This window comes from Lepisma saccharinum, chromosome 28 (genome assembly GCF_977018435.1).
Source record: "Lepisma saccharinum chromosome 28, izLepSacc3.1, whole genome shotgun sequence".
In the NCBI taxonomy this organism is placed as follows: Eukaryota; Metazoa; Arthropoda; class Insecta; order Zygentoma; family Lepismatidae; genus Lepisma; species Lepisma saccharinum.
Window position 1 is genome coordinate 17084249 of NC_139256.1, and position 15449 is coordinate 17099697.

The 15449-nt window shown below is 37.4% G+C and overlaps 1 protein-coding gene across 9 annotated transcripts in view; it reads left to right on the forward strand.

The window, feature by feature from the left end:
* Positions 1-3783: 3783 nt before the first annotated feature.
* Positions 3784-15449, forward strand: part of LOC145981082 (nuclear RNA export factor 1-like) — an 85841-nt gene continuing 74175 nt past the window's right edge. For 2 of the 9 annotated variants that reach the window (XM_083114210.1, XM_083114209.1), the window contains exon 1: positions 12522-13888. The gene's annotated coding sequence lies outside the window, so the exon portion shown is untranslated. Of the gene's footprint in view, positions 3892-12521; positions 13889-15449 lie in introns of those variants that run through there. The other 7 variants (XM_083114211.1, XM_083114214.1, XM_083114212.1 and 4 more) reach the window with 6 other exon arrangements.

The following is a 15449-nucleotide window of genomic DNA, read 5'->3' on the forward strand; positions in this document are numbered from 1 at the left end:
TGACGAACGAAGGAACAAAGCTAATCTCTATGGTCTAGAGCAGGAATTTCCAAACTTTTTCGTTTCGCCCCGCCATTAGCGTTTCAAGATTTTTCCACGGCGTCCAAATCAGAATGTAGGCATATCTAATACTTGCTTTGATTGATTGATTGATTAAATTGATGTTTTAAGTCCATTTCATGCACAATAAGGGTAATCGGAACTGGACCTACAGTTTAAAGTGGGATCCGAACCACTATGTGTCTGCACCGGGTAACGAACCCGTGACCCCTTTATTACAAGGTGGCAACTCTAACACTACGCCACCGGGGAGGCCCTATCTAACACTTGTAACGCTCTGTTAGTGTGTATAGGTTGCTTTCCTTAAGTTAAAAAATAAACATATATTTCAAATTCAGAAACATTTTTTATGTAAAATGTTCTAAATAAGAACATGTATTTGGAACAATCATATCAATGACTGAATTTTAGTGAAAATATTGGAACATCTCGCGGCGGCCCCGTACGCCTACCAGGGCGCCCCAGGGCGCCGCGACGCACACTTTGGGAACCACTGGTCTAGAGATTACAATTTCTGTAAAACTGAGTCCGAGGTTTGAATCCTGAAGGAGATATTATTTTCTTTCACTATTACAATAACTGATCCCATTGTCGTCGTAATCAAAAATAGTTTAAAGTCCATTTTATGCTCAAATAGATTAATTGGAACTGGATTTATAATTTAAATTTGACTCCGACCCATTGTGCAATGTGTCTCCATCGGGACTTGAACCTGGCACTCTTTGGTTACAAGGCAACGTGGTAAACCACACCGAGGAGGTCCGCCGTGGTAAACGTGACGTTATAATAAATATGCAATATAAAGCAAAAATATGAATTTATTCTTGAGAATGTTAAAAAACAACAACAACAAGAAACAGAACATTTGAGTCGCCAATAATATTCTGCATATTACATATCATAATTGTGATGGCGATTTGTGAGTTTTCCTTCATTAATTGCCATTCATGATCGTCAACATTGCGATTAACTAAAAGTAACAGAAAATCGGCACAACATTTAAAAAAATATAATATACGTAGAATAAAAAAATAGGTGTGAAACTGAAAAAGAAAGGTAATAACAAGTTCATATTTACTACCTATTTTTTGTGCTTTTTGAAGTTGTCAAATTTTGTCATTTTTGGCGCCAATTTACCTGTCTATTTAGCATGCTTTGTGGCTATTATAAACCCGCTCCCTACTGATAACACGAACTCAAGACAGAAATAAACAAAGTGTGAAAACACCTACTTCAGTGTCTTTGTGCATGATACTTGCACAAACCATCAACGTCGTTTTGCGAGAATGCAGGGTGCAAGTTAAGAGGTGCACAATTTTCGAAATTGCCGCAAAAAAAGTGGCACGCATCTATTTTTCCTACTACATCTCGAGGCACTGGTGTACACATGGGGGAGCTGATGCGGCTATAACTCTCCCGAAATTTCTGTCTTTGAACAACTTTTAAAAGGAAGCTTAAAAGTGGTTAATTTATGAAATATGTTATACTGTCTCTCCCCCTCCCCTCTGAAAAAAACCCTGCACACGTTAGTGTCTAGAGGAGAGTTACAAATCAATCGCATAATTTAAAGTGCTGTTTGCGCTGGAATACTACTAAATGTGCTAGAATTTAAATTTGACAATAATTTCAATGTTAAAAGAGTCATCATTATTATTATTATTATTATTATTAATGTTTTTATAACGTCCTATTATTGTTATAATTACGTCCGTGCCTAAATTCACAGCCAGAAATAAGATTGATTGATTGAGTTGTTTTAAGACCACTTTGTGCACAGTAAGGTTAATCGGGACTGGACCTACAGTTTCAAGTGGGATCCGAACCACTATGTGCCTCCACCGGGTATCGAACCCGGGACCCCTTAATTACAAGGGAACGACGGTACCACTGCGCCATCGGGAAGGCCCAGAAATTAGAATAAAACGCGATCTTCTTTCTTCAGGAAAGCAACATCTTAACAGGCGGCCCTAAGACCAGAACAAAGCTTGAATGGAGACAATACAACAAGCTTGTTCAACAAATGTTGGCGAGATGGTTGCGGACAACCAAGGGCGGAACTGCGTCCCAAATACTCTCTGAACTGCCCGTCATAAAATGTTCCTGCGAGACCTATTTCTAATCTGTGGTCGTCACTGTATGACTAGACCCCTTTGTGTCGAACCTGACAAATTGCAGGGAGCGGTCTTTCTTGCTTTAAGGGATTAAGGGAAGGAAATGGCATTCAAATGGCAGGGAAGACTTATCCCTGGGTTGAGTTATTGTACCCCTGCTGTTTCAGTGCACCGTTTCTGTAAGGCAATACGCAAATACGGTTAAATTTTCCCTTCCCCAGTAAACCTTTGTTTTCGATTCATTCTGTAGATTTTGCTTCTATCCAGGGTGCCAAGTACCAGAACAGTCCAATGACCTCGCTGCCTTCGAGCAAGCAATAACTTTAGTGAGGAGGTAGGAGGGCTTGGGGAGGGAGGAGGGGCAGATGCAAGAGGACGAAGAAAATGTAGCAGTTTACTTACATGATGACTCGTGAAAGTATTTGTTATTGCCTGTTTGAAAGAATGAAAGGTATGAAATTAGTAATATTTTTCTTGTTCGCTTCGCTTTCAATATAAGCGTTTCTCATAAGTAACAAGTTATAATTGTTACCCCAAAAAACTGTGTATATGTGTGCGTGTGCGTGTATGTAATATGATTTGTTAATGATGACGTACTGGATACCAAATAATGAAAAAAGTAAAGTAATGTGCTCCCCTGTGCTTTTCGCTATGCCATGAAAGCGTATAGGGGTGTGTTGTTAGGGCTCCACACTTTCTTGATCACGACCGAAGGTGGAGGTGATGTGATCATTCAGCACCACGTCCCTGGCCTCGTTTACCTGCCAGAGTTTCCTCCATGTACCCACTTTATACGTACGACGCTGGGTGGGCACCGGAGCCGCTCGAACAGGTGAAAAAAATCCCGGTATCCTCCAGAATGAATAGGAAAGATCCTACACAGAATAATTTATCAGTTTAGCACTTCCACAGGGGATATAGTTTCGATAAAAAAGAAGAGGTTGTCATTGAGACAAGCAGAAAGTAAAATACATTAAGGAAAACTGTAAAGTAATAGTTTAATAGTAATTACATAAATTGATTTGCTTTCTGAAAATTGTTGAACTCTAATTTTTATTTGACCTCCAGTATTCACATATACGTATATTATATACACTTCTTAGTAGTTTAATATACCAATGCACTATATATGTAGCAATATATATATATATATATATATATATATATATATATATATATATCTGTGTGTGTATGTGTGTGTGTTTGTACATTACACACACAGAGTTATTTACCTTTACTGTCTGGAAATATTTACATAGGAACAAATTTCAGATTTGGCCCCCCCGAACTGATCAACCTAGCTACGTCCCTGAATATCTGATACATAAAAAATATCAAATAAATTCCCTTATATGTATTAAATACTAATGTATTTTTACATGTTTAGTAATTTAAATTTATATTTAATAACATTATAAATATTAATCATATAGGCTCTTTCTTCTCAGATGCTTGGTAGAAAATTTGAAAAGTTTCATGCACATACATAATATATATGTATAGTTTGTGTATGTCTGTGTAGACCACAATCTTCTTGCGCCCCCCCCCCCTGAAAAAAAAATCAATCTTCAATGATTTCGCGCCATGGTAGGGTATGTAGCTGCCTGGGGTTGCTGGCGTGTTGTGCCAAAAGGAAGACCCGGAATTTGTTGAATGTGGACATGTGAATGTGACTCAAAAATTGAATCTAACTGGACGGGCTTGACAAGGTAATTTTACAGTAAGTATTTAATGATTTAAGATCATAAGATTTAGTGGCCTAGGTTAGAACCAATGTTCCAAGCTGGGTACTATTATCGTATGGGTGAAACACCTACGAATCATATATTTCGGACTTCTTTACATTGCTAACGTGTTGCGGAACATTTCTTAAGGCGAAATAATGCATTTCTAACTAAGATAATGTTTATTTTCTCTATTTACGAGTACTTACTGTTACTTGTTGTTTCGAATCTGTAACACATTATGGCCGTGATAGCATACTGGTTTAGGGGGCGTTCTGAGAGTGTTTTGTCGAATTATGCAGTGGTGCAACCTCGTTCACCGGAAAATATCTACTTTCGTGCCCCTATTTGAAATTATGCTAATACGTCGCATTTACGTGTAGAACTTGTAAAATAACCTTGCGATTTACCACGTTCATTGTCCATACACAGCAATTCGGAACCATCTTTCTTTCGCAATTCGGAACCATCTTTCTTTCGCAATTCGTTAATGCTCTTCCTTTAAGCACAACACTCTTGCAACCTTGAATATTGACGTCAGACGAGGAATGCCTACGTGGTTAGGTTAGGCCTGTTAGGTTAGGTTCCATTAGCATAAATACAGAGAAAAAATAATATTTTCGCTAAGAGACGCGTTACCTTTGTATTGCCTAACATGAAAAAGGTCTCTCCTGTGACGTCAGAACACAATGTTGCTAGAGTGTTGTGCGATAAGTGACACCCATTCGGGTCGGAACCATCTTTCTTTCGAAATTTGTTAATGCTCTTCCTTTACGCACAACCATCTTGCAACCTTGAATATTGACGTCATACGAGGAATGCCTACGTGGTTAGGTTAGGCCTGTTGGGTTAGGTTCCATTAGCATAGATACAAAGAAAAATTATTATTTTCGCTAAAAGACGCGTTAGCTTGTATTGTCTAACATGAAAAAGATATTTTCTGTGACGTCAGCAGGGCGATTCACGAAAATGACTACAAAATCGAGTCTACAACGAAGTAGTAGTTTTTAGTAGTAAAAGATGTAGTAAAGTGCGATTCACGAAACCGTCTACTAAGAATCGACTACATCTTTAATTGTCTACAGCGCACGGCTACAAGGAAAGTGGTGAACTTGGCGAAACTAAGCAATATCTATGGAAATAATCGATATTTTAATCGATTGTTGTGCTATTTCCTTGACATTATCGATGCATGTCGTACTTCGAGATTCCGAGAGTTGTTTGTTTACGCAGAATGCACAGGAAACTAGTTTAGTTTGTTAAAACTGCGAAGTAATCGTAATGTACGCGTAACCGCAAAGTAATTTGTATAAAGTGAAAATACTCGTTGAATTAAAGCAATTGTGTGTAAATACACGAAATTTAATAACAGATGCTATGTTTTACCTTACCTTCTACTGTATGTCACTGTTGAAATATATGCGGCAGAACTAAGGAATGCTATTTTTCTTATGTGTTGCAATTGAATGTTGCAAAATGTAAAGGCAGCTGATTTTTCATGATTGATTGATTTAGTTTATTGGTAACACTTTACTATACCGGAGACGGATTTCTTCAAATTTACAGGAGAAAGTACTTACGCAAATCATTTTCTGTAGCGTTGTTGATGTTCGGGAATGTAGTTTTGATCCATTTTAATGCGAAAGCATGTGGTTTTCTACGAAAATCTATTTCCGACGCGCTATTGCTGCTGCTGCCATTTGCTTTCTGCACGAGAGCACAATACGCTCTCGTATTTTCCGTATATCCTAAATTGAACGAAAGGAGTGCTAATGGAGCCTAACCTAACCTAGTAGGCATACCTCGTCCCCGTGATGGTTCGTGAGGCTATCGTGAATTTTTGGGGCTGCCAGTGAAAGTTTGTGGGAAATAAGGAACAACAGTAAGGACTCGTTATTGTAAGAAATAGACATTATTTTCGTTAGAAATTCATTATTTCACCTAAATAAATGTTCCGCAATGCAGAATAGTACGTTAGCAATGTAAAAAATTGCGAAATAAAACATTGATAGGTGTCTCCGGTATAGTAAAGTAGTACTAGTTTATTTTACTTTGCGTTTTGTGCCTCTAGGCTAATTTGCGAAGATGGGATGAGTGATGAAATAGATGAATGGACATTCACAAACAACCAAGCCTGACCGGGATTCGAACCCGGGACCGTTGGCGTCGCAGCACGATGTGATAACCAATCGGCCACAGGATCGGGCAGCTGATTTTTCATGCTTTGCCATTATTCGTAGCAGGAACGTCTACGTTTTCTTAACCTGTTCAAACCCATTAAGATTAATGTTGCCAGTTTCGTACGAACTGTTTCTCTTTACTCAACTTTATGCACAAATAGCCCTGCTGAGCAGCCATCATCTTGTGCTAAGCACATTACATACACATTAAAAATAATACTAAAGAAATGATTTACACTTTTAGTGTCTCTTCTGTACTGTTTTCAGTACATCAACAGGTGTTTTGAAACATCTACTGTGTGTAGATTTTCAAGCAGATATGAAAACAAATCGTTTATCATGAGGAATGACAATTTATATTTACAGCCAATATGTTAAAGAAATGGTAGGCGAGTTGTCCATAACAGTTTTTATTTGGTCTGTTCTACACAATGTGAAATTTAAATGAAAATGTAAAAAAAGTGGAGGACAATATGTGCTTCACTTCAACAGAATTCCATTCTTTAAAACAACATATGATGTGGAATGAAAAAAATGAAAAGATATGAACTATTTGCCTATTATTTTTTTCTCTTTGCTGTACATTAGATCTACTGTAGGTGTTTGGTAGAAAACCATTCGGTTTCAGTAGATTTCCAAGAAAACAGTAGAGTACAATTGATAACAGTTGTAAATAGAAATTCCCAGCTAATCGGGCCACTATGTACCTCCACTGAGTATCGAACCTAGTAAAGTAGAATCTGAACAATTGGAATCACTAGCGAAAATTAAGTTCAAGGTTCACGGATTACAAATGTCACTAATTATTAGAACAAACTTTTGAATGTTTTTGTGCTCAAAAATTGTTCATGTCTTGAACTTGGCCAAACTTTTAATTGATGAATAAAATATTGTCATGTTACATACTACATTTGTACATATGAATTTGATTTCTGACTGAATGCACATACTACGGAAACATAAAAGATAGTCCTACATGTTACTTCTTATACTGTATGGAATTCTCAGCAGACATTCATTGTTTGTTGCCAAGAAGATGGACTAGTACTGCCACCACCTGGCAAAAAAACAACAACATACATTTGCATTATCTATAAGCAGCTAGTGACAGCAACTTGGAGTATGGTAAAAGCACCAAACCGTGACGTACCTAACCTACTCACACCTGCATCTGAGATCAGAAATAAATCAAACTTAACCAGCCTAACATTTTCAGATGTTTGTTTTTGCTATCAGATGCATATGCTAGTAGGTTTGGTGTTTTTAGCATGTAACACCAAGCTGCTGTTAGCTGCTCATGTAATATCTATGTATAAGACAACCACTCATATCACATTTGCTTACACCTCAAATTTACAGAAATTTCATTCAATGAGAATGTCAAGAAATTCTTAAAAGTTACACATATCACAATTTGATACACTCCAGAATATACCTTGCATTCCTGTTGATAACAAAAAAGAAATGTTGACATTTGTAACAATTTGGATTAGAAATCACGGAACGACTTGAGATGACCGGACCCCTCTCCGATTTTCTTCACATTTGGCATACTCACTAATTGAGGCCTCCTAATCACGAATCTGAAATTAAAATTTGTCGGAAACGTCTAGAAATTGCAAAATAAGCGAAAATAAGGAGTTAGTTTTCGGAATGGAAACTGTCAATTTTCGAGATTTTTTTTTGTTTCACAAACAAATATATATATTCCTGATACTACCACGGCACCAAATTTTAAATATGTTTGCCTAACCTAACTGAACTAACCTAACCATGCGCCAATGGTTCGCAATTATTTCCAATTTCTAGATCCTGATACTACCACGACACCAAATTTTAACTATGTTTGCCTAACCTAACCGAAACTAACCTAATCACGTGCCAATGGTTCGTGAGGCTAGCATCAATGGTTCGCAATTTCTAGACGTGACCGACAAATTTTAACTTCAGATTCGTGTTTAGGAGGCCTCAATTAGTGAGTATGTCAAATATGAAGAAAATCGGAGAGGGGTCCGGTCATCTCAAGTCATACCTAAAATCACACAATAATGAAAGAACCAACCATATGGGATTATAGATTTAAAATAAAAATGCTCTGTTCACATATTTTTTTAACCTATTTATTGATTTATTTATTGCATTGGTCTTCTGTTACTTTTGGCTAATCATGAAGATGGGGATGAGGAATGACATGTTTAAATTGACGAAAGGACACTCACAATAACATCGATGTCCTGGGAAGGATTTGAACCCTTAACTCCTGGCATCATAGCAAACTTTGCTAACCTCGATAACAGTTCGTTATATCGGAGACACATTTCTTCATTTTTACAGAAGAAACTACTTACAACGTTCATCGAGGTATTTTCTTTCATCCTGGAATCTATTTGACCGGGAAATCATGTATTTTTCAAGAGAAACATCTCAGCGACGCACAAGTGCCATTGCTTTCGCTACGTGAACTGGATGCTACATACGTTTGATGATGTAACCCGCTGTCAGTTTCCAATCCCCCTTTTTTTAACTATGCTTGCCTAACCTAACCTTATCAGAAATGGTTTTAGGGGCTATCCGTCAGCTACCCATGCATAATGTACAATTTACACACGTGACGAACACGATAGTAGGTATTTTTCGGTGAAGAAGGTTGGAAACACTGCATACCTACAACAGTAGTCAACCTCTGCCCACCATATTGTGTGTTACGGAAGCGAAAAAAGGAATAATAAAAACAACTCTCTATATGAAAAATTGTGTTTGTTTTTGTGTAAAAAGCATAATGGCACCTTGAACTATGTTTCACAATACCCAATTGGTAAGTACGAACCATGCGAAACACAAAATATCCAATTTTAATGTGTCTCCGATATAACGAACTGTTACACTAACCTCTTTACCTATTTACACTAGAATGCTTTGGTGCACCAAATTAATTTAAAAAAAATAATGTTCTAATGCAATTTCCTCTCATTGTTTAAAAAATTACTAACCATTGTTATAACTGTATCTTTAGTCAAAACGAAAATAAATGTCTGATGAAAGGAGCGTGTGTTCTCCTGAAACGTCACAAAGAAAAACTGTTTTCTTATGCTTGAAATAACCGTAAACTACAGGAAAATATTTCCTCTCATGTATTAACTATTTTGAAAGTTATGTTGTTTTACAATAATTGCTACCACAATTTTTTAACCGTTAAAAGATAAGTAGTGTTACATAATTAAACATGAATGTGCTGAGGGGTTGCCAATAGAGGAAATATAGTGCTCCATGCATCGAAAGATGTTTTATGCTGGCTGATACAGGATTTGAACTGAGAAGTTTATGTACAATACACTTCCCAAGCACAAATCCCATACCGTGCCTTGCATTAATGCTCCTGAGTCTGGATCCCAGGGAAGCCAGAATGAACTTGGAACCTGAGAAAAATAAAAAATATATATATAGTTTGCACATGGTAATGAACACATAATCGTCACAACAAACTCTAAATGTTTACATGTGTTTGTGTCAGTACAGTGTAGCAGTTCTAGCAGATAATATGTGCTCTATCTACACTATGTCCTAAGTATACAATGTGTAAATAAAACCTGCTGTAAAGTACATTTTTTATCCACATCTAATTTTTAAATGACATATGTTTCAACAATTTGTACTAATGCATGATCATTATAAAAATTATTTCATAATAAATGCATAATTATTGTGCTGTGAATTTTATTTATAAATTAAGTAAATGCTTAATAAATTTATGTAAAACTATATTTCACACAAATCTTGAGCACTGCACAAAGACGAAAAATAGCTCTCATGGGACTTCATTGAAGACCATTTTAACAATTGAGACGGTTAGGTTGATTTGATTTGATTTGCTTTATTTTGCTTCACTTTTGGCTAATTTGCGAAGATGGGAATGAGGGATGATATGATGAAATTGATGGATGGACACTCAGAAACAGCCATGCCCAGGTCAGGATTCGAACCTGGGACCCCTAGCATCATAGCACGATATGATAACCACATCACTGGCAATTGAGAAGGCGAATGGAATGGCATGGATAAATAACAATGGTAAATTTCTCGTATCGGACAAACGGCTGAAATTTGCTAGTTCATTTAATTTGAATATTCGTACTTACGTATTCTGCATTGAGAAACATTGCTGAAGATGGCATTTCGCTTATTTCACGGAAATAAGCTCCATTTGCGACATATCGAGTCAGTTTACTTCGTTTCTTTTTGCCTTTGGTAACACGCAGAATGGCGGTCACAGTTTCACTACTGTACTCGGCATGCAGTGTTTCCACCCCACTGCACCCAAAAATACCTACGTAGCCCCACAAACCATTGACGCATAGCGCAACGAACCATTCATACATAGCCCCACGAACCATTCCCGGTAAGGTTAGGTTAGGTAGGGTCACTATAGGTTACAATAGTTAAAAATTGGTTTCGAAAAAAATATGCGTAGCCCCACACACCATTCTCGCATAGCCCCACGAACCATTGACGCATAGCCCCACGAACCATTGACACATAGCCCCACAAACCATTTGCGGAAACGTATCTTCTTCAGTTACAAAAACACGTGTTTGGAAACACTGACCGGGATTACGTCATCACACACAGGCTACATCCACCTGGAAGTAAATGGATGCAAGAGCTTTCGTGCATCGGTCACACATTTATATCGAAAAATAGATGATTTACCGGCAAAATTCAATGAACGATGCGAGAAAACACTTTCCCGTACTTCCACAAGTCTAAAGAAACTGCATTCGGTAAGTAATTTCTCCTGTAAATTTGAAGAAACCCGTTTGTCCGTTACGAGAAATTTACCAATAACAATAATAAAAACATCATCACAACGATTGTACATAACTGGCAAAAATATAGTCTGCTATGATAAGTGGTGTGTGTACTGTGAACATTTTCGATGCATGCGTTTGTATGATTTAGCAACCTTAAGTAGCCTATCAAGAGTTTTCATTTCTTTTCAGAAATGTTTTCACTATTTACTTTTGTCCTGTTACAGCCATCGATAACCTATGCACATTTTGCGCTGCTGCTTCTCATCCGTCTGCCTGCAAGCACGTTTGTACAAAACCAAACTGCATACTGTTGGGGCTTCACTTCCGTATAATTACGATTTTGGCATGGCTTATGGGATGCATAAGATTCAAAATGAGTGGTTATTATTTATGGTCTGTAGAAGATGAAATTGCTGTTTTTAAATCGCATGAAATCCTAGGTAACAGTTCCGAATGTTTCATGATTTTTCACAAATTTTATAGAGTATTAGGAAGTGTTTACAAAACTGGAAATGATTGTGGGAGTAAGTTAGAAACTTGGAGAAACTAATTAGCACAGTTAAAAGTTGCACAAAGTATTAATTACAAGATAAATTATGTTTTGAAATGTATTGTGCACGAGCAGGAATGCCTGCAAAGAGGTGCTAACAAATTATGCCTACCAAACTTAATCTGCTCGTGGAAGTGTATTTTCATATAAATTAGTGCAAGATATGGATAATTATTATTATTACTAACTTGGATTACAGGAGGTTGAGAGAAACAATCCTTTTGTTGGGAAAATGAGGTTCCACAATTTTGATCAATCCGGCACCTCCTGTTCAGTGACAAATTACTATGAAGATATTTTCGAAACAGAAAAAGGATTTCCAATATCTCTAAGATGTGTTTTAAGTACACGCAAATGCCCACTGTCATTTCCTTCTGCTTTTCGAAAACGTGAAAACACAGATTATGGGCCATTTTGGTAGCTCTATTTTCTTCTTTGAAGTTGGATGTCATACACAAACACAGAATATGACGAATGTAGTTCGCTGTAGCCCGCTCTAGGAGGGTTAAAAAGGGTCCTACAAGAACTGTCTACAACTGTAGCCCGATATGTAGTCGACTGTAGCCTGTAGACCGCTGTAGACAGTTTCAAGAATCGCAAATTCAGGAAATGACTACAAATTTGACCACAAGCCTGACGTGGCTACATATTAGACTACATATCGGACTACTAACAGTTCGTGAATCGCGCCGCAGAACACAATGTTGCTACAGTGTTGTGCAATAAGTGACACCCATTAGTGTCGGAACCATCTTTCTTTCGTAATTCGTTAATTCTCTTCCTTTACGCACAACAATCTTGCAACCTTGAATATTGACGTCAGACGAGGAATGCCTACGTGGTTAGGTTAGGCCTGTTAGGTTAGGTTCCATTAGCATAAATACAAAGAAAAATTGTAAAAACAGCTCTCTCCTGTGACGTCCGAACACAATGTTGCTACAATGTTGTGCGATAAGTGACACCCATTCGGGAAAAATGGCTTGTTCCGAACTCGACAGGTGGTTCTAGTGAAAACACGGCGAGGCTGAAACACTGGCTACGGGGTTGCATCGTCTTAACACACAGAACATTGCACTCTCATGCAAAAAGCAAATGGCGGGAGGAGAAACAGCGTGTCGGACAGAGATTTTCGCAGAAAACAAAACGCATTCACATTAAAATGGATCAAATCTACATTCAGGAACTTCCAAAACGCTAAGAAAATGATTTCCGTAAGTACTTTCTCCTGTAAATTTGAAGGAAATTTGAAGGATCCCGTTTTACCCATACGATAATGTTACCCCAAGCTGCTTAGAACTGCAAGGCAATAGTTTAGTTTACCGACTAGTAACACAAATTTGCATACCCTCCAAAAAAACTACCAGTAACGGTTCAGATTGTTTTATATTTTTTCAAATTCTCCTAGCAGGAAGACTAATTATCGTAGAACTTTGGCAATCGTTGTCACACGAAATTTGAACCTTCATTAACGTAATGACCACCGTTCGGATTTCGAAAAAAGTTATTGGTAATAATTGCGAACCATTGACGCTAGTCCCACGAACCATTGACTTGTGGTTAGGTTAGTTTCTGTTAGGTTAGGCAAACATAGTTTAAAAAAATTGGTAACAGTTTACTATCCTTCGGACGGTAAGACTCTAGTTTACGTCCTTTTCCTAAGGAATACGTGTCATATATCGTTGGTAAGGTTATTTTATAAGGAATTCAACAAAGTAAATCCCAAGGCGATGAAAAATTTCCTGGAGGAGAAAATCGAGAAAAACCGATGTTGTCCGGATATGCGTGATTGAACGTACTGAGGACATTTTTCGATGATGAAGCACATATTTAGGGGTGAAATTAGTGCTAATGTAACCTAACCTAACCTCGTAGGCATACCTCGTTCCCGTGAGTGGTTAGTGACAGAAAGTGTAAAAAGAAAAACTTACCCTACGGATGCCGGAGTGCCGGCTGTCTGCTAGCATGGTTTTGTAAACGGCCAAGAAGGAGTGCGCAAGAAAGACGTAAATGGGCAAGAAGGATGTAAACTAGAGTCTAGCCCTTCGGACACCTACAACTTCTTAGTTTCGTCAATTTTTGACATTTGTACTTACCTAGGTAACACTTTACTATACCTGAGACAGATTTCTTCAAATTTACAGGAGAAAGTACTTACGCAAATCATTTTCTGTAGCGTTGTTGATGTTCGGGAATGTAATTTTGACTCATTTTAATGCGATTGCATGTGGTTTTGTACGAAAATCTATTTCCGACGCGCTATTGCTGCTGCCGCCATTTGCTTCCTGCATGAGAGCAGAATACGCTCTCGTATTGTCCGTATATGCTTAATTGATCGAAAGGAGTGCTAATGGAACCTAACCTAGTAGGCATACCTCGTCCCAGTGATGGTTTGTGGGGCTATCGTGAATTTTTGGGCTAACGTCAATGGTTTTTCTGGCTCAAGGAACGATCAACGGTAAGCTATCGCCATGTTGTGTGTGGAAATAAACAAGAACAGTAAGTACTCGTAAATGTAAGAAATATACATTACTTTCCTAACAAATTAAATTATTTCACCTAAATAAGTGTTCCGGAATGCAGAATAGTACGTTAGCAATGTAAAAAAGTGCGAAAGAAATGATTCCCAGGTGTCTCAGGTATAGTAAAGTAGTACCCTTACCTATCTGTTCACGTGGTACTACTTTACTATAGGTGAGACACCTATAAATAATTTATTTCACACTTTTTTACATTGCTAACGTACTATTCTGCATTGCGGAACATTTCTTTAGGTGAAATAATGAATTTCTAACGAAAATTATGTATATTTCTTACATTAACGAGTACTTAATATTCTTCCTTGTTTCCACACACAATATGGCGATAGCTTACCCGTTCATCGCACATTGTTCAATTTAGCATATACGGTGTGGCGAATACTATTTTATTTATTTAGATACGCTTCAATTTTGCATGAAGAGTGGTACCCGATAGGCAAAATTCTCAAAATGCAATATTGAACGTACCATGAACAGAAGCGGTTACAGTGATGTTATTAATTCGCCCGGGCCAGAATAGAATCCTGAACCTCGTGGATCGATTTGTTTCTGAAATCCTACAGAACACAAAAACAACTTAAATCGCCGAGTGCATGCAATCTGGGTTAACGTAAACTTCTTGAGAAGTGGGGGAATCGTCTAGTTCCCCCTCCCAAGAAAATTACGTACGCCCGTGAACAACCCAGATAAATTCTCTCTAATCCGGTAGATCAACCTACGTCCACTCCCTTTCCAAAACAATAATCACTTCATCTATTCTTGAATTGATCAAAATTTATAGTCCGATTAAACAAACTTTTATTAATAAACAGATCGGTTTTTGTAAAAAGGGTAACAGTGACTTGATTAATACAATAGATTCAATGTTTTAAATTAATGCAAAAATGTAACAATTCAATGAAAATCCTCGGAGTCTATAATATATACAATTTAGAATAAAGCGGACCTCCAAGTACTTCTTTTACCTTCATTTATCCCTTACTTTACCCTTTCTTGTCTATAGTTCCCATTTAAACAACTTACAATAAATAACAGTGATCTCTCCCCAAAATTTAGTTTGTATATACACGCATTTTAATCCCTTCCCAAATCTTCATCAAATATTAAAACAATTAAATATAAATACCTACACCCAGTGTTGAAATACGTCCCAACAATTGTGGAAAGAGTATTTTGAAAGGTTGCCGAAACAAGTCACTGATCAGGTTATCAAAAAATATGCGCAATAATTCCAGCCGGTTACGGAGTGGAGAGACAAAAAATTAATGGTTTAATACTACTTGATTTCCTTCGTAATAACCAATTCAATACTAGTGGATCATCAAATTAGAAGGAATAATCTGTTATCAAACCAGTCTTGTACGCGAACTACAAAAATGAATTTGACAAAAGCCCCATATTGACCTTCCGCCTTCCCCGTTACGCAACATGGCAAAGATCCTGATGGCTAGGACCATACGGCAGCTCAAACATATAACG